Below are 19,022 nucleotides of genomic sequence, written 5' to 3' on the forward strand. Positions count from 1 at the left end.
AACTATTTACACTTAATACTAAAACCAAGACGATGTTAAGTTTTATTACTGAATATCTTGATAAGGATCTTTTTTTTTTTAAAAAAAAATAAAATCTTGCATTAGGTTTTATTGCATCAGTTAGCATTGTGCTGTCAGACCAGAAGGGCTGATTAGAGACTTGGGACAAATTATGAACATCTAAAGAAAAAGCAGATATTTTGCAGGAGGACATATCTAGTGACTCAGCTTGGAAATCTGGCCCTCAGAGAGTCCTTTTCAGCAGAGGGGATGGCAGCTGTGTACATCCCACAGGCAGTGTCACCCAAAGGGCATCAAGAGAGAAACTGTAATAATACCACGTCCTTCTGCAAGCTCTCTCTGTGCTCCAGCCCACAGCTGTCTGGTGGTGCTGTGATGCAGTAGGCAGAACCGTGTTTGATTTTGGGTTGTTTCACCTCTGCCCGCAGAAGGGGAGCAAGGCCAAGGGCAGCCAGTGCCTCAGTCTGGCACAGCGCAGGAGGAAACCAGCAGCAGCCTCGCTCCTTGCAATCTGGATGGCTAACCAAAAATACAGAGGAAAATATCAGGATGAAGAAAACAAATGGAGCTGACACATTGTATAAATAGGTCTTCAAATGTCATGCATGGCTGGAACAAAGATGTTTTGTTCCAAAGCAAGAGACAGCTTGAAATGGCTCAGTAATACACTTTGAGAAGTTTGCTTATTTGGAACAGGGCTCTTCTAATGAAAAGGTTAATTGTGTAGCAATGGAAAAGAAAAAAAGGCGAAGCAGAGTCCAGTCCTGCACTCCTCACCCTAGCAAAATTTCTCACTGGCTTGAAGGGTGGATTTTCTATAGCAAACATCACAGGACTGAAGTACGAACGTTACAATAAATTATACAGTAGGTATATTCACAGGTCAATAAAAATAGCTAAACAAACCATATATTCTAGCAGTATTAATCCCAGTGGCTTTTCGACAAGCCACAGCAGCTACCAGCAAGAGAAACGGTGCTCAGCTCTGCCTGATGCCAGGAAGTTTCCTTGGGCAAGCACCAAGTGTGTACTCAAGGTCAGTGCTGAGACGTCCTCACTCTCTGTTGGCTTCTTGACTTCAAAACTGAAGCATTTTGTTCACTTTTCCCCAGAAGGGTCACTCACCAGTGTGGAAACCTTTCTGCTTTGCAGCTGAAGAAATTGAAAAAGGATGTGACGGGCCTTAGAAGGCTGCGAGGGGCTGCTGCAGTTACCCACCGGGCTGAACTGTTGTGGGCACCTTCTCTAGCTCTTTGACAGCAACCCCAGCCCTGGGCACCGTGGCAGGTTTCCTGCAGCTGCCCCAGGCCTTTGGTGGCCCATCTGCCAGCACACTGGATGAGGAACGCTTCCTTCTCTGTCACCCCAGGGAAGATACAGGTATCAGTCCCTGACCCAGAGTTGTACAGCTTATCCCCATGTGGCCCTAGCAGTTCTAAAGCCACCAATCCTCACCAGAGCTGCTCCACTGACTGTTGTGGAGTTACTCTGGTTTCATAGGAATGTAAGTAAGTAGATCAAAGCTGTTGATTTCCTTGGCAATATTCACATACAAATACAAGACTGGATCCTTGTACAATCTCCCTAGTCTTTCTGTTGCTTTTTCAAGTTTCTCTTATTTATTTCATGTGTCCTGGGATTTCCAGAGCTTCAAGAACAATCTACTGTTGTAGCTGTTACCATGTTGCTAATCCCCCTTCTTTTCTCCCTCTCTGTTGCTGCTCTCCCACAGCTTTCTCTTCCTTGACTGTCTCATCACTCCCACATTAATCTCTGGCATCACAGACACTATAAACATGTCCAAATATTCCCTTATTTCAGGTTAAAATAATTTCCCTCTGAGATACAAACAGGAGTCAACAAGCACTACTTGTTAGCATTTCGTATTATTTTTAACAGCAGTTTTAATCTGGAGGTGAAAAAATCCCTTTAAAAAGCTTAGAGATCAGCTTTGGGTAACTGAATTTTGGAAGATACAGGCTCCTTTCCTGAAGGACTAGGCAGGTCCTCTGGGGGTGAGAGTGGCTGCACTGCCAGGGCAGGGATGAAGACCTCTCAGTACCTTGTCTCTGCCAGTGGCCCTCAGCTGGGAAAGGAAAGAGCAGAATAAAAAGACAAATTGGGGGTGGCATTTTCCCTGCAAACCCCACCCCAGCTCCAACAATTTGCCGTTCAGGAACTTTCTGAGCCAGATGTTTTTTTGGTGTCCAACAGCCCTTGGTAGGTCTGTCTCCTTGGGAAGACACCCAACAGCCTTCTCCGCGAATTTATTCTTCCATGCTCCCTTGCACTCTGGGGCAATTTAATTCTGTGCGATGCAAGCAAGCTCTTTTCTGCTGGCACTAACCCTCCTTTTCGTTGATTGCCCCCTCATTCCTGTGTCCTGATGAACGTTCAGTCCACATAGGTCTGTCTGATCCGAGGAGCCCTCATATCTCTCACCATCTGTGTCTTCTCTCTCTCTTTCAATCAAACCATGTTGCCTCCTGAGGGGAAGATGCTCCCATCAGGATGCTGGATGGAAGCAAATGTTGGATTCCCACAGAAGCACATGGATATTTTCAGTTCTGTTCTCCATTCTGTTTCCAATAATACCTTTCAGGTGCTGGATGGGGAACTCATCAGAGGCACGACCTCCAAAGCAGCACGTTGCATCCTTTTGTGAATTCCCTTCAATTAACACCAAACTTCTTATCAAATATCAGGTATGAACTTGACTAACTCCAATTGTGTTGGTCCCTACAAGGTATCATGTGGCAGCCAAAAAGAAAAAAAAAAGAAAAAAAAAGACTTTCATTTGCTGAAGTGAAACCATTATGTGCAGTCACTGTAGAGCCAGAAGGTATTGCCCCAGGGCTAGACCACTGTGTGGTACTGACAGACACCACCTCCCAGAGCTCTCAGTGTATGGAGACACCAAGTCTCCAGGTCTGAGACACCCATCTGATTCAGGAACAGATCACAAAAAGTTAATTAAAGGGGTCTTGTCTTCTGGGAGCTACCCAGAGGGCTGCCTTAAATCAAAAAGGATCGTAGACAAATAGCCTGCCCTTCCTGAAAACTAATTGCTGGAGGAAGGGATTTGGCAGTAGCCCAAGGACAAGCAACAGTGACCAAGTGCTGCTGCAAAAAAGGGGTTCAGGGAGAACCTGAAATATGGCATAGGCCACCCTTCACCCCAAGCTGTGATGATCAGTGGAAAAGAGTTTCTGTCAGGCCTGGAAACAAGTGGGTAAGTGCAAAAATGCATCCAATAGAGGAAGTTTCTGTGGCTCTCACATGGACCGGGTGCCTACTACGATGAAGACTTGAAGACCACCTAAGACGTAGATGTTTGGGAGGCGCTGAAGAAAGCCTTGCAGCAGTTTTTTTCTGGTGTTTATCTAGGAGGTCAAATTCTCTATCAGCAAATCCTTTCTTACCAAGGATATATGGTTTTATTTCAGCTGCAAGTGGGAATCTCATCTGAAGACCCAGAGCAAGTCAGTGATAAGCAAGTCAGGCATTTTTGCAAGGAGTATGGAAACCTCCCTTTCTGATTCTGACAGCTGGTGGGACAAAATCTGAAATGCTTAAAAAAAGTTCTCCAAAACCTTGGAATTTGTTCCATTTATCTATTAAGAAAGGTTTGGTAAGACCTCAAGCTGATTTCTTAGTGTCGGTAATATCAGACTATTTTAGGACAATGCAAATAAAACAGTAGTTTATATTTGACTCTGAGTAAGTCTGTATTATGAGCTAGTATGTATGAAGCACCTCTGTGTCATGATATCCCTTTGGCTAACTGATCTGGGGAGATGGTTTTAAATCCCTTTAAATCTTTGTCTGTTCTTCTAGAATAGATGTGATACTGGCCATATTTAATGTAAACAAATCTCTCAGAGATTTTTCCTACGTGACATCGGTGACATGACATTTCCCCACATGACGTGCTTTTTTGCACAAGGTAAAAAATGCATGGCCAAAAGTTGTTTCCCCATTCCCACCATCTGAAAGATAAATGGAAAAAAGGAGTGCCCAGGATCAGGGGCCACAACGGTGCTATTTCATTTAGGACAAGAAAGTTCATTAAAACTGTCATGTATTGGTTTAATTTACCCATCTCATGATAAACCATAAATCTCTTTATCTTCTTTGACACTAACTATAGACTCAGAAGTGTACTTTAAAATCACACTGTGTGAAGATTTTTGAGCAAATATGATAAAGCCTCTCTTAAAAACAAAGGTAATCCCTCTGAGCCCGCGTGGTCTCAGCCACGTTTATTCACCTCTTCCAGTGTTATAACTCAATAAATACTGCTATGGCTTAGCTAGGACAGCCAATAAATGTATGGTTTTATGGCTGAGTCTGCTCTCTGGTGCTCATTTAATCATGTGTTTTATTGTCAGCTCTTCTCAAACTGTCAAGTGTTGTTCCTTATGAGAGACCTGCTTTCTGTAACACACATCCCCCCTAGTCCCACTCATCATTTGGTACTATTGCTTTTTCTCTAGCCTGCTGATGACATTTATAGCTGGTGGGTTTTTTTCCCCCCAAAAAATAGTGTATTTTTAAAACGGGGCCTCTTTTTCACTTTTGGTGCTTTGGCTCAGCTATTTCTCACACATTAGAAATGGCCAAGCTGATGTCTTGATCTTTACATCCATTCCCATCCAAGAGCCGTAAGCAGCAGTGAAAACTCAGTGTGAACGGATTTTGCCTTTCTTCAGGGAGCCCCAGGGAAAATCCCTTTCCTGCTCCGCTCAGTAACACAAATGCAGAAGCCACATACACGGTGGTGCACAGCACCAGGCTGCTGCTGCTGCTCTGCATGCCCAGCCTCTGCCACCCCCCCGATGCACCTCACAGATACTGTGACCATAGGCAACATGGCCAATGCAGTGGGGAAATACAAAAATTTGCCCACATTCACATCCAACAGGAGTCTACTACCAGTGGCACAACACTGCAAGCTGATGGCATGTAAGTGGGTAGTGGCCTCCATGGTGCGCAGGATTTACTGACACTGTGGAGCCGTCCATGTCCATACGAAGTCTCAGAAGAGGACAGACTGGATTATTTCAGTGGGAAGGGACCGCCTCGTCCAACTGCCCAACCAGCTAAGGGCTGACCAAGCTAAAGCACATCCTTAGAGCCTCATCCAAGGAATAGCACATAAAGATCAGGGGGAAGAGATGCCACTTTAGTGGCCACTAGCCTCATTTGGACCTACAGGGACTCATACAGACAACTGTTTAGCAAGAAGAACCAAGTAAATAATCTGCTTCTTGGATTTTTATGTGTTTCCACGTACAAATACTCTAAGAAAGGTTGACTGTTTTTTCTGTGCTTTTTCAGACTCAGCAGTTCGTTTCTCCACCAGAAGAAGTCAGCTCAGCAGAATGGAAACCTTTTGTGATAGCTCATCCATTCAGCCAATGCTTCCTATGCCAAGTGGTAAAGGGAGCTCAGCTCACCTCTGCTGCGGATCTCACACAGCATGTCAGGCTATACCACAAAGCTGAAACAAAGCACTCTGGCATTGCAGAGAGGAAATATCCCACCAGGTTTTGAAAGAAATTCTTAGCTACCTGCTCCTGGCACTCCACTTCCAATCCTGGTCGGCATGTAGGTTGTGTCCATCCTGACAAGCCGTGTGGTCAGCCAGCTGGTGGGATGCTAATCAGGGCAATACATACTGACACTTTCTGGGACATGGTGAGACAAAAAAAACAAAGCAGAAAAAAGCCACTCCTTTCTGATAGCTAACCACTAGAGAGCCATCCTGCCGAAGACAACAGAAGACAGCAACAACTTTCACATCATCAGTTTGAGAAGAGCAAAATCCCTTGAAGAAAGAGTCCTAATACTGCATTAAGTCACACAGTTTTAATCTCATCATGCACATGCTTTCTAACTGTTCCCTAAAACACTGTATCTTGTCCCAGGCTGCCTGGGCTGGCGAGAATTGCCAGAACTGCTCAGCAAACAGGACAGATGAGAGCACAACGAGAAGGCAGAAAGGTGCTTGGAGCTGGGAGGCTGGGCTGCAATATTACTATTTCAATCCAGCTGAAGAAAACCCTCTTTTAAAAATCTTACAGAGAGTAATAAATGTGTGTTTCCTGACCTCAGCAGGGGTCTGGCTGAGAGGAGCCCATTTCAGTTGCTGAAGCTGTGCGCATCAGCTTTGCAGACTGGCCAGCTCCCTCTCCAAGATGGCCTGTAATGTGTACACATGGTATCTGGCAACAATAATTCAGAGAAAATGAAAAATGCTTCTCATTCATTGCAAACAAATGGGTATGGTGCAATCCCAGGGAAACATTCTCAAAGCAGACAGCTTTCTGGATTAAAAAAGGAGTGAAAAGAGAGTGTGGGGGCCCAGGGGACCACTGTCAGGGGAATGGTTGCTTCAAAGAAGAGAGTACATATCTAGGAAAAGAGCAAGTTTTCAAATGCAACCTTTGCTTTCTGCTCTGGAAGAGCAGAGCTCTGCCATGGCCAGCATGCCCCCATGTGCACTGCCAGGGCTGCAAATGCAGCAGCCACCAGCGCCCTGCTCCCAGGGTGGACCCTCATCACTGATCACCGAGTTAGCCCCAAAGCAATTACTTCTGGCATTTTAAAGCCCTGTGACTCCACAAGTCTGGGCACCTTTTGAGAAATAAACAGGCTTTCATTTACTTCCAGGTTTCTTTGTTGTAGAAGCTTTGTCTGCCAGAGCCTGTGATACTAGCACTTGAGGTCACTGGAAGAGAAAACACACAGAGAAACTTTAGAGGGCAGCCCCAAAGCTCATCTAAACAGGATGTTCCCAATGAAGGCACCAGAGCCATGACACTGAGTAACTGCTGACATGGCTCAGAGTTGCTTAGCCATACAATATTTGAGGAAACCCACCTAGCTGTCTTTGCATCCATGCCTTTATTTGATGGTCCTCCCCAGTCTTCTCCAACATAAAATTGGCAACTATTCAAAAAAAGGCTTGGCAAGTAGGTGGAGAAATATATGGTATATATACCACTGACATGTGTGAAAAAGCTACAACACATAACATAGGTGAGCAAATAAACTGTTACGAAAAATATGATAGAATGTTTGATTTGGGTTGTATCTGATGTGAAAATTAAGGCGTATTACTATGTGTGGATAAAATTTAATCCTTACTTTACCTTTGGCATACACGTATTTATTTATACATATCAACAGTGTGTACAGTACAGAGCTCATAAATTATCTTAGTGATAGGACCTCGATGCAAACAGAACCAGTTTCACAGCCAACCATCAAAACGTTACAATCAACAGGCCATTTGATCTCTCCAAACCAATTGCAAACTGATAGCTTCATTGCACCATTTCTGTTAAAAGCTATAAACTTGCTTTCCTGAAGGTTTGCAAGGAATAACAGCTGGCGGCAATGTCACCTGGGAGTCATGACGGGAGACCTTTTGTTGAGAGTTGTTTTGCTTTCCCTTGTAAAAGCTCTGTTGTGTTTACTTCACTGAAGTTTAACTTGGCTATGATTTCATGACTCCTGAATTCACGCTGCCCCCTGGCCCAGCCATAGAATAGCTAAAGACTCAATAACGATGAGTGACATCATTAACCCAATACAGTAGCTATTCAGATGTACGCTGTGGTCTCCTTACATAATCACCTAATTTTAGCTACTGAGCGAGCTACATACAGTACCACAGTGTATTACGAGCTCTGAGTAACTGTCTAACATCCAGATGCTTTTTCCAAGGTTATTTTATTTTCCTGGTTCAAAATTATTTCCTTACAGAATTTTCAAGGTGTCATTTTCCCTTAAGCAAACCGTCTCTTCAAAATATGTTCAAGACTTCTGCTGCTCCTGATTGCCTTGACACATCATTAGCTGGCCATCACAGCTGTAATGCTGCTTATGGCATAGGACTTCTGGGTTTTATGACTGACGATGAGAACAGCCCTAAGAAAACATCAAGGTGATACAAGCCTTAATTCAAGCACCAGACACCCACATACTCAAGTAAAGGCACCTGGATTGCTAAAAGTAGCTGTTTCTTGTAGTTTTACAAAGTATCTATGAAAATACTTTTTAAACCAGAAATATTTTTGGGCAAGGACTTCTTTTTGCTACACGTATGACAGCAGCATCTGCAAACCCTGTTCCCTACCATCGATTAACAGCAGACACACTCTTACTTGGTGCCATTCATAGGTACAAACTCCAAATACAAATTAAATGTGGTAGCTCAGATGTGCTAGCAGTGGTGTTGGGAAGTCCTCAGATGGATGTTCCACTTTTGAAAAAGAAGTGAGAAAGCACAGCTTTCACTGCAGGAATTCCACGTGACATCTGCGCCCAGGCACTGTGCACATCTTGCAGATATGCTGCACATTACGCACACCGCACATGCAAGCTTTGCAGATGGCACCACATGCAAAGCCAATCCAATGGTCCTGTTTGATGAATTTACCTTTCTTCAGCTTTTTGTCTGATATTTTTACATAACTATGCTCCAGCAATGAGAATCGTAGCTTTAAAAACCTGCGTATTTCTATGGTGGCTTTATCTAAATGAATTAACACACTAAATCTCAGAGTTCTAATTGCTAATTGCTGTTAGAAAAAGAAGTTCCTGTGCCTGTAGAAACTTACTGAAAAGAGGTTGACAGACTTCTTCACAATTACAGAAAGATACAAGATTACCTACAGTGCTTGTATCAAGGGACTTTATTAAGGAGCATACAGAAGATTACATGTAAAAAAGAGACTCGTATTAGATCCCCAAAACCACAGTTCTGCTAATCCCCCCAACACCGTACTGGACATTTGACTTTCTCCCTCAGCACATTCTCCCTTGCTGCTGCCCAGAGCTGTTCTCCAGCCAGGAGAACTGGCACCTGGTCCCTGTCCCTTGTGTAATCCGCTAGCTCACCTCTGAGATATGCTCATACTGCACTGGCGCAGACTCACTTCTTCCACTTTGCAGCACTGCAATCTGCAGACAGAACTCTGGTCTGGCTTTCTGTCTAGTTAAAACAAAACTAGTGTCTTTCTGACAATTTCTGGAAAAACAAACATGCTAAACCCAAGGCAACATCCTCTGCTGGTTTAAGTAACAGCAGCTCTTTAGCATTCATTTCTATTAGCAGAGATGCTGGGTCTTGAGCTCAGTTTTGCTCCGTGCCACTGGCACAGTATTTTTGATTGTGGTGTTGGTAGGAGTCAAACAAATCATGTTAATGTTGGGAGCTGAATGTTTCTGCTGCAAAGGGCAACAAGTTGTGCACAGCTTTCTCCTCCAAGCATCTACTGTAGTCTACACCTACCTAATGATACCATGGTAATTAACAATAAAAATTCTTCATGTCGTAAGAACTGACTGTAAAACTCCCTGCAAAAAAATCACATTTAATCAACAGATTAAAATTGAAACCAAAGTCCAACCACACAGGAACGCTCAACAAATCAAGCAGGAATGTTGACTGCGCCTTGGGACCAGGAAGACAGTCTAGCTGTCCGGCTGGAGTCCTGTCTGTTTGTCTAGACATTTATAAACAGTGTAAGCAAAATAGCAAGGTTTAGTTCTGCCCAGCACTGCCAGATTGCAGCCCCTGCATTCATTCCTGCAGGCAGCAGGACTTATGTTTGAGCTTCCAGTAATTTTTAAATAAAAAACAAGCTGGCTCCCAGGCAGTGCAGCATGATTAAGTAATAAACATCATCAACGCTGAGCCTGAGTTACAGAAAGCCAGTGCAGCACCTTCGCTCCCTGAAGGAAGCAGAAAGTTCCTCAGCCATGCACAGAGAATGGCACACCAGGAGGAGAGAGTTAAGGAGCTGAGCGAAGGCAGGCGAGCACAAAGCAGAATTAAGCAATGTTGTCAATCAGGGTGCGTTTCCAAATGGGCCGTTTCAACCTGAATTTCCAGTGATATGCCCACAACAGCTTTCCGTGACAACCAAACTGCTGCTGATGCAGTTCCACAGCGCTGTTCATAATCCAGTTGCAGGCACCGTCCCACAAGTTAGATTACAGCCACACGACAGGAGCATTTCCCTGGCTGGAAAAGGTGTCTTACAGATTCCCCTGCAGCAGAGAGATGCTGGCAAATAGCACCAAAGGGATGCTGAAATAGCTGGACTATATTCCTAGATCTGCCACTAATCTGACTTAACTCTCCTCATCTTGTATTTCTGTTTCTTCTATCTGGCAGTAATAGTTGTTTTTCCCATTTAGAGCAGATGATACCAGCCCTGGTAGCAAGTTTGAGAAACACCTAACAGAATCACTTGAACAAGGATTCTTGTAGCACAGCAAAAAGCAAAGGTGGGGAGCAGGGATACTCTCTAGAACTTGCTGCCAAGTTACTTTTTTTTCCCCTCAAAGAAAAAGAAGAACATTTAACAAGTTCTCCTACAGAACTGTTAAAACTCTGTTGTATGCTGGAGTAGGACACTATGATGGACAGTAAAACAAGTGGTTAAAAGTAAAAGAATATATACCACTGTGATACTTCTCTCATATCCAGAACTAAAGCTTCCCTTTTATTTTTTTTAGAGTAAACATGAATTAAAAGCTGGTAAAAATTAACAAAATAATCCTACAAATGGACATTTTATAGAGCCTCAACCTTGTGAACAGCAAAATCTCTCACTGCATTTGGCAATGTGACAGCTGTCATCTCCACTGAAACCTTCTCCTGGAATCTTTCTTGCATTACAGGATGATTTTACAATGTTTTTGGAAAACATTATGGAACTTTCGAAAGTTGACTCATTAATTTTTTATGACCATGGGCTGTGATGCATGGGTGTGCATGATCTTCATCTCACAACTGGCCTGGGGTGCCCATCTGCCAGTCTCACTCCAGAAACCCTGCAAAGGTTTCCTAAAACAGCATCAGTGCCATAGGATCACACAAGCCTAAACTTCAGACCTGAGGATAACTAAAAATGGGTGCCTCAGCCCTGGGGAAAAGTCTCACCAAGAACATAAATTTTCAACACTATGTCAGTCTTAACTACTTTTGTTTGTTTATTTTTATTTTTCTGTTTTGTGGCTCCGTGGGCTACTCCAGTACATTGTTCCATTCTGCAAAGGGTTAATATCAATGTTTTGCCTAAGAGTACCCCAGCTGGGGTGAGGGAGACTCATGTGTCTCAGATTAAATACCTACTGCAGATTCTTCCACTTGTTCCTTCATTGGCTATGCCTCTCATTGATTACATGGCCAACTTCAGTTTCTCTGATCCTCCACATTTCACCCCAGATAATGCCTTAATTAAGGTAAATACCCTCCAAGATAACTGCTCATCCACACAATTAATGCACCATTGAGATACATAGCATCTTACTTCTTGAGCATCACTCCCTACATAGCATGTCCACATCAATAAAAGGATCAATATATGTACATGTATGTCACATTAAAGACAAAGCTGATCTCAGTTACTCCAGCACGTGACCTATTAATCTGCAAGATTACAGTTTGAACCATCAGGGTTTGCCATGTATTTTTTGTCAGTGTTACACAGAACCTCCTTCCAGAATAATCTTCTGTGCAATCACAGAATCATAGAACGGTTTGGTCCAACGCCCCTGCCATGGGGAGGGGCACAGTCCTTAGCATTCAAGGATAATCTGCCTTGTGGCAGTCACCTGTAGTGGTGTCACTGCAGGATGAGGGAAAGCCTCCTGTGAATCAGGAGCCTCCTGTGCCTGGCATTGTCCAATCACTAAATTTTACAAGGACATGGATCTGGAAGTTAAGCATGGGCTCTTTAGTAAATTAACAAACCAGGAAGTATTTTCCACCTTACTACATAAGGACAATTTATAACGGGCTAGCAAGCCCAATATTAGGCTTATTTTTTTCATTATCATATTTTCTTGACATCTCTGTATACTGTTTACAGGGAGGGGACAGGACACATCAAATACCAGACTGTTAAAAGGTTGTTTTTACAAGGGAAAAATGTCTGTACCAACAATTCCAATACTCATGAAAAACACCAGAACCGAGCACTTGAAGTACATCTGTACGGATAACAGCATGACTGGGAAGAGATCAGCAGAACTGCTTCCTGAAATGTGAAAATTTCCAAAGTAGAAAGAGCACTGTAAGAAGTCTCCTATCCTCCTGCAACTTCCCTTGAAAACTCTAGGATTTTAAGGATGCAAAGAACTGCAGTTACAAGGAGGAGAGAGAAAGATTTTTAAAGCTGCCAGGAGACAAGAGTTTGTCTCTTGGAGAGATAGCTGAATATGCAAGACTGCAAATATAAAAGAACACTTTTGACTTGTAGTACACATATGGTGTTCCCAAAAGGAGACCACTCCACCCTGTATCTACCAAGCTGATTTTCAGATGAGAGCCATCCCAACCACTTCTGTACTCCTCAGTGGCTGAGAGACAGAACATGCTACATTCCCAGTCTGGGTGTCACTCAAGCTGCTCAAGTCGAGAGCAATCCTTTTGGCAAACGCTCCGTGTGCGTTTTTTTTTGTCTGCCTTGTCAGAGGAAACACAAACTGCCATCCACCAGCTCCAGTGTAGCTGACAGTCATCCCACCACAGAGGAAAAAATAATCTGCATTTTGAATTATTGTTTTCCAGATGTATTATGTTGCATTTGTCAGGGTGGATCCTTGTTATTTCCTGCTTCTCTTTTTTCAATGGTGTTTGCAGTATTCATCTGCATCATCTTTTAATTTCGTTAACATTCTGTTTAATGACCTCGAAGGGGATAGTTTAAAATGATGTTACATAAAACCGGACATAAGCTTCCTATCCTTACAGCATCCCACCAATCACCTCCTACTCATCTCCGTGCCCTATTATTTACCATGACTTGTTTCATCATCTTCTTCAAGAGCTCATGTTCGTATAACATCTTCAGGTGAAAATTCCTGTATCACCGGGCCTTCGTTTCTTGGTCTGGATTGCTTCTGGTTTCCCTTTGATTGCTACATTGTGCTTTTAAGGATTAAATTAAATTTGTCTGAATCATTACAATAACAACACAGTTTACCCCAGTTCTGCAATGTACTAGCAACCTACGGTACATAGCTATAGGTACTTTGTAATTATAGTGGTAGTACTGTAACAAATGGGAAGCGCCATATCATCCCAAAACTGTTACAATAAATGTATGCTTCAACTATTAATTCCACCACTTAAAACACATATCAAGATACATTGAAACTATTCTTTGAATCATCACGGAGATCTTAGTGGAAAAAGCCATAAAAAAACCCTTACAAATGTTGATATTATTACTTACAAAGGCTATTTTGAAGATGCTGCCCTGTGTATTTGGAATATTCCTGATGTTTGCCTCTGCTTAGTCAGGTAATTTAAAATGAAGATCCAACAGCAAACTATACGACAACTTCATCACAGAGTGGCCCCCTTGCTGATGCCACACATCACGCTGACCAGATCTGAGGTTTACTTGCTAAAACATCACGCTGACCAGAAATGAGGTTTACTTGCTAAATGATGTCTTTTATTAGAATCATACGCAGACTCCTAAGTTTCACAGTCCTTTGCTTGCGTAACCATTGCAAACTTAGGTTTCACTGCACTAGAGAGATGCTGCCAAGTGAGAAGGGAAGTGAATAATACAGGAAAAGGGTAATCCCTAACTGTCATAGAACGGCAGCACTTGTGCAGTTTATGTGGGATGAAGAATCATGCGTATATACAACACTACCAACAATAAATACTACTGCTACTACAGATGAAGTCTGCGCAACAATACAGTTAAAACTGTCACACACACAATCCCTAGTAGGTACCTGGGTCTTCAGCTGATGGCTTGTCTGAGGGGCAACGGGGGAGACGGGTGTTGTGACAAGTTGTTAGCATCTCTAGCTCTTTGCCAGGAGACAGATGTTGATGGGGTGGGGTTCTTCCTCCTCACTCTAGAATCTGCATGAGGTTATTTTTATATCATTTGCAAGACATACTAATCCCTTGCTCTTTCTTCGGTGCTCCGTAGTTCCATGTTATGGTCAGATTTACTATATATGGGCTGCTTTGTATTTGTTAGATACTTGTTTTTCCTCTTTGCTATCCCTAAACACAGCTTATCCAGCTCCCAAACTTGTGTTCTCTGAATGACTAGTAATTACCACTGGAGAGTTCCTATTAGTCCCATGGCTGCTGAAACAGCCCTGTGCCCACACCCTGAAAGCCTCCGCTATCACACCCTGCCTCTACGCCGCATTTGAGTTCTAGGGTCATCAAGAGTTCATTCAACACAGAACCACCACATGGAATTACTACTTACCAGTTACAAAGCCACGAACGATGAGTTTCCTCATCGTGGTACAAAGCTAAGCAAAGCCTTAAATGACTGAAGCAGTGGTCACCTGGCTGTCAGCAGCTCAAGAAGCTCAAAGCTCCAGGCAGCCCAAGGCAGGTCCAAACCTAGGCAAGTCCTGTGGCCTCTCAGCTTAATACAGCACCTTGGCTATTGCTAACCATGGCAACGCGGTATTAAAGGGCCTCCTGGGCTGCACAACAGATCCACAGAGTCAAGCCAGGTAACACAGGACAGGTATGGAGCAGAAGCACAGGTTTCACAGTCAGGTGCATACTTGGCAGAAATCAAGGAGAAACAGCAAGAGATAATTTCCAGTCTAGTGATAACAGTGCCCCTGAGGATGTGAGAAACAGAGATACTGACTGCGTGGTAAGTGGCATGCAAAAGCACAGGCAGTGCCTGAAGACAGATACTTTCAGAGAAGATCTCCAACAAGCTCAAAGTTCCTTAGCATTTGAGCACTATGGAAGCCTGCACACTGTCACCTAACACCTGCAAGCTAAGTGTCACGTACACTCCTATGTTCTCAAAACAGTTGCAGTGTAGTCCCAGGGATCTTGACAAGCATTAGTAATGGGCTAGAAAAATGCCTAAAGATCCTGACTTTCAGTAAAATGTTCCCCAGGCCAGTGGAAGAGCAGATGGCGAACAGGAAAGCTGTGGAACAAGAAATATCTCTGCTTTCATCATGCTTGGAGTTTCAGGAAGTCAATGTGTAGGCAACACAGTCACCACAAGCAAGGCAACCACAGACCTCACTGCACTACCACAGCTCTTGGCAGGTGTGAACGTAGTAATTCAACCCTAGCACAGACCAGACCATTTGTTCACCTATAGGTGTGCTCTAGCCCTACTGCTAATTCACAGATTATACCAGATAACATTTTTTGTAGAGAGCAAATTAAAGTGACAATCCAGGATCAAAACTTCTAACTGGGACAAGCTGGAAATATGTTTAGAATGTGGAGTATTGAAATGCTGAACACAAGGAGGTCTTGAGGTCTACCCACATCTAACACTATTAATGTCAGAAGAATTCCTGCTGGACACAAAGGGAGAGAGCCATTTAAAAAAATCCTGAAATCAAAGGACATCAAGGGAATCCAGCAATTTCTAGGAAAAGACAACTGTTTTTCCGAAAATTTCTGAGTATATTAACCAGAAACTTATGAAGCCTTAAGAAAGTTAATACTGTATGAAACATTCCCCTCCCATACATATGGGAAACCTGATGGATTTGCCACTAACAATGAACCTCAATAGTGGCTTAGCTGAATGAACGAAGAATACATTCTTTACATCTGCTGACAACTAGAAGCTGTAAAAAGCTGCAGGCACTTTGGGGCCAAGAAAAAATTCAAAATAATCTGAACAAAATGTTGATACATTTTGAGAAGACGCAATGAAACTCAGTACAATGGACAAAATCCAATACTTAATAACACATAACCACAAGACAGTAAATTGGCTGGGCAGCAGCTTTGCAGTGGATGTTCTGGATTGTGTGTGAGGGGGATTAGGACCTGAATACAAACCTGTAATGCCAGACTGCGCAGAAAAAAGTGATTACTGAGACATGCAAATATTTTCCCTGTTTACTTAGCAGCACTAAAAATGTAGCTTTATCTGAAACACTGAATACATTGTGGGCAGTATACTTAAAGAAGTGTGGACTATCAGAACAAGGCAGAGAAAAGCAAATAAATGATATACCAGAAAACATACACCATAAAACTGAAAGAATAAGAGGAGACTGAGATAATAAAATTCAAACATAATAAACTGCTGCTGCAAAGGGGAATGTCATAACTTGACTTGCAAGGTTTCTGGGAACAGGATAGGAAATAGTGGGCTTACACTGGTGCAAGAATGTTTTTCTTAAAGATTACAAAAAATTTTCTACTGCTAAGAGGAATGAAGCATTGGAACAGATTGTTTAGGGAGATTGTGCAGTGTCTGCCATGGGAGTGTTTAAAGAGCTGATCCAATATACATGCCAGACCTGGTTCAGGTATACTTGTAACTTGAGTCAAGGATGTATGACATACCTTCTCAAGGACCTATCTAACCCAGTTTATCTGCTGCAGGTATTCATCTGTTGCGTCTACTATTTCATGATACAGCAAGGAAGAAGGCCAGAGCCAACAGGAATACTTCTTTGAAGGAGTAAGAAAAATCTTGAGTACTAGCCCTGACATACAACAGCCCTGCGTGATAGCTAAGGTTATAAAAAAGAAAGAGAGACTTACTGGCTATGATTTCTGGATCTGCCTTCTTTTGAGTTATCTCTCAGAGTACAAGATGAACATACTGTCTGATCATCAGCCATTAAAAAAAAAAATCACAAACTATTGCCAAAGCACTCAAGCAACACATAGGTTATGGAGATTCCCACAATCTGATCTGAGTGTAAGACACTGCTGCCAAAGTCGGAGACTGTCAGCATGCTCCAATACCCTTGCATGTAGGATGGGAAGCTTTGAAAACCAAAAAAAATTTCAATGAGAATGATGTGCTACAGACAGAGAAATATCTTGTGTTTCAGAGCTATCCAGACTGCATGAAGCAATTAGATGCTGGAGTCCCAGAGGATGGATGAAGAGCATATTGTATACCAAATTGTGTTTAAATGGGATTAGCCAAAAATCCTAGCAGATTTTTAAATGATGCAATAAGATGAGTCTATGCTTCAATGACAGGCAAACACAAGGACATGTCTGCTAGCCAACTATCCAACTCTTCATTCACATGTACTCAAGAAACAGATCAGCAGATGAGAAGAGCTCAGGGATCAACAACAGGGTACAGAACGTCACAAAATCCTAGCCTAAGAAGTCAGTTGATTGTTAAAGCCTGCTGATTTTTAACGAAAGTAACTGTAGAGCCTTCAGTAACTTCCCATTGCTGAGAGCCAGGATAGGAGGCCATACAGGCATTTAACATGACAAGGAAATAGAAGAGGGATTTTGCAAAACTATTGTGACTAACAGGCCACATCAAAATTCCAATGATTCAGTATTAAAAGAGCATGTAAACTACAAACGTCTCAAGTTGGACAGCTGGACACCCCCAAAGGCATCAGAGGTCAAAGAAACGAAAGATAAAGATCTAACCAAGAAGATGGCACTTTGGCTCAGCAATGCCATGCACTGCAAAACACTCCTCAGGGTCCAGCAGAGACTGAACAGTAGAGGCTTCTGAATTCATGGTTTCTCTTCCTGTAATACATATTTTTCTACAACTCAACAGAGAAAATGCAGACGTGACAAAGAACATCAAACTAGGCATATAATTATAAGCAAGAAGCCAAAGACTGGGGGCTTCTGGGCACAGATTCAGAATTCTTGCTATCAATCACAAAAAACAGAGGCAGAAGTATTTTCAGTAAATTATAGGTCATAGGAAGTAGACCAGAGAGGAACTTAATCATAAAGTAGTTGCAAACAGCCAGAGGAATAGCGCCAGGACTTAAAGACAGCCCCAGCAATCCTCTCACCTGTTGCAGAAGACTTAAGAAATCAGATAGAACAAAGGAATAATGAGGATAGGACAAGAGGACTAGAGAGTCAAATTAAGACCTCTGTACCAATGGCAGCAACACAAACAAGGAATGCAAAACAAGGCTGACCACTAGCTGGTGAGCTGCAACGCCCTGGCAGGAAAGGCTTTGGTCCTATGGGTAGGCATGTAGTACTTGACAGCTGGTCTTAACTCATCATTAGCACAAAGGACAAAAGACCATAAATTGCCATAAATAAAGATCTAAAAGCTGCACAGAACATGGAGAGAAAAATCCAGGTTTGGACAAAGCACCATGGAGCCACTGTGCATGCCAAAATGCTAGTGACGCTTGTAGCACCTCTGAAAGAAGGAAGTAAGCAAACAGAAGTAGCCCACCTAGTTTCAGAAATATGAAACAAAAGCCCATCTGGACTCTGGCCACATTAACACTAAACATTGACACATGGAGGACCAAGATTACAACTTGGCAATTACTAAAACCTAGGTCCTTCCTGAAGTTTAAAAGAAAATTAGGTTCATAAGAAATTAACAAAAAGTGTAATTTCTAAATTCCAGTTTGCATGTAGAGTTCCATCTTTCATAACAAATATTTGATAATGTTAAGATTTTTCTGTGGACAATTCAAAGGGCTGGGCCAGAGTTTGCTGTCCAAAGCATGGTCAAGCCATGGAGTATGTTTGTATGTTTTTATTGGAGACAAGTTCATATGTCTTTCCTGACCGGATTAACCCTTACCATTGAGCTGTTCTAATTAAAAACTGCTTTTAAAAATGTGGTATGATTTGTGTTGTTGGTGAACATACCTGAAAATCCAGTGTAAGGACTAATGCAAACAAACTCATCCATGAGAAAGTATATGTACAATTTAAGTTAGTTTAAAATCTTTTCAATATGTACTGTTTTGAATTCTAGGCTGCTGAAACAGTCATTGTCTTCAAGACAATTAATCACTAAGTAACAATGATGAACTCTTAGAGAAATTGTAACAGACCTTGTGTGCAGTTCACTTAGAAGAATGGGTTCTGTAAGAACTGGGAAAGAAGGTCTAGCTGATATGAATAAATAACATAAAAGGAGAAGCTCTCCTAAAGCTTAAAGAAAATTAATTAGAAATTATAAACTGTTAATATTCAGCCTAAAACCAAGGACATCATAATCTTTTTAAAATGG

This window comes from Falco peregrinus, chromosome Z (assembly GCF_023634155.1).
Source record: "Falco peregrinus isolate bFalPer1 chromosome Z, bFalPer1.pri, whole genome shotgun sequence".
Lineage (NCBI taxonomy): Eukaryota > Metazoa > Chordata > Aves > Falconiformes > Falconidae > Falco > Falco peregrinus.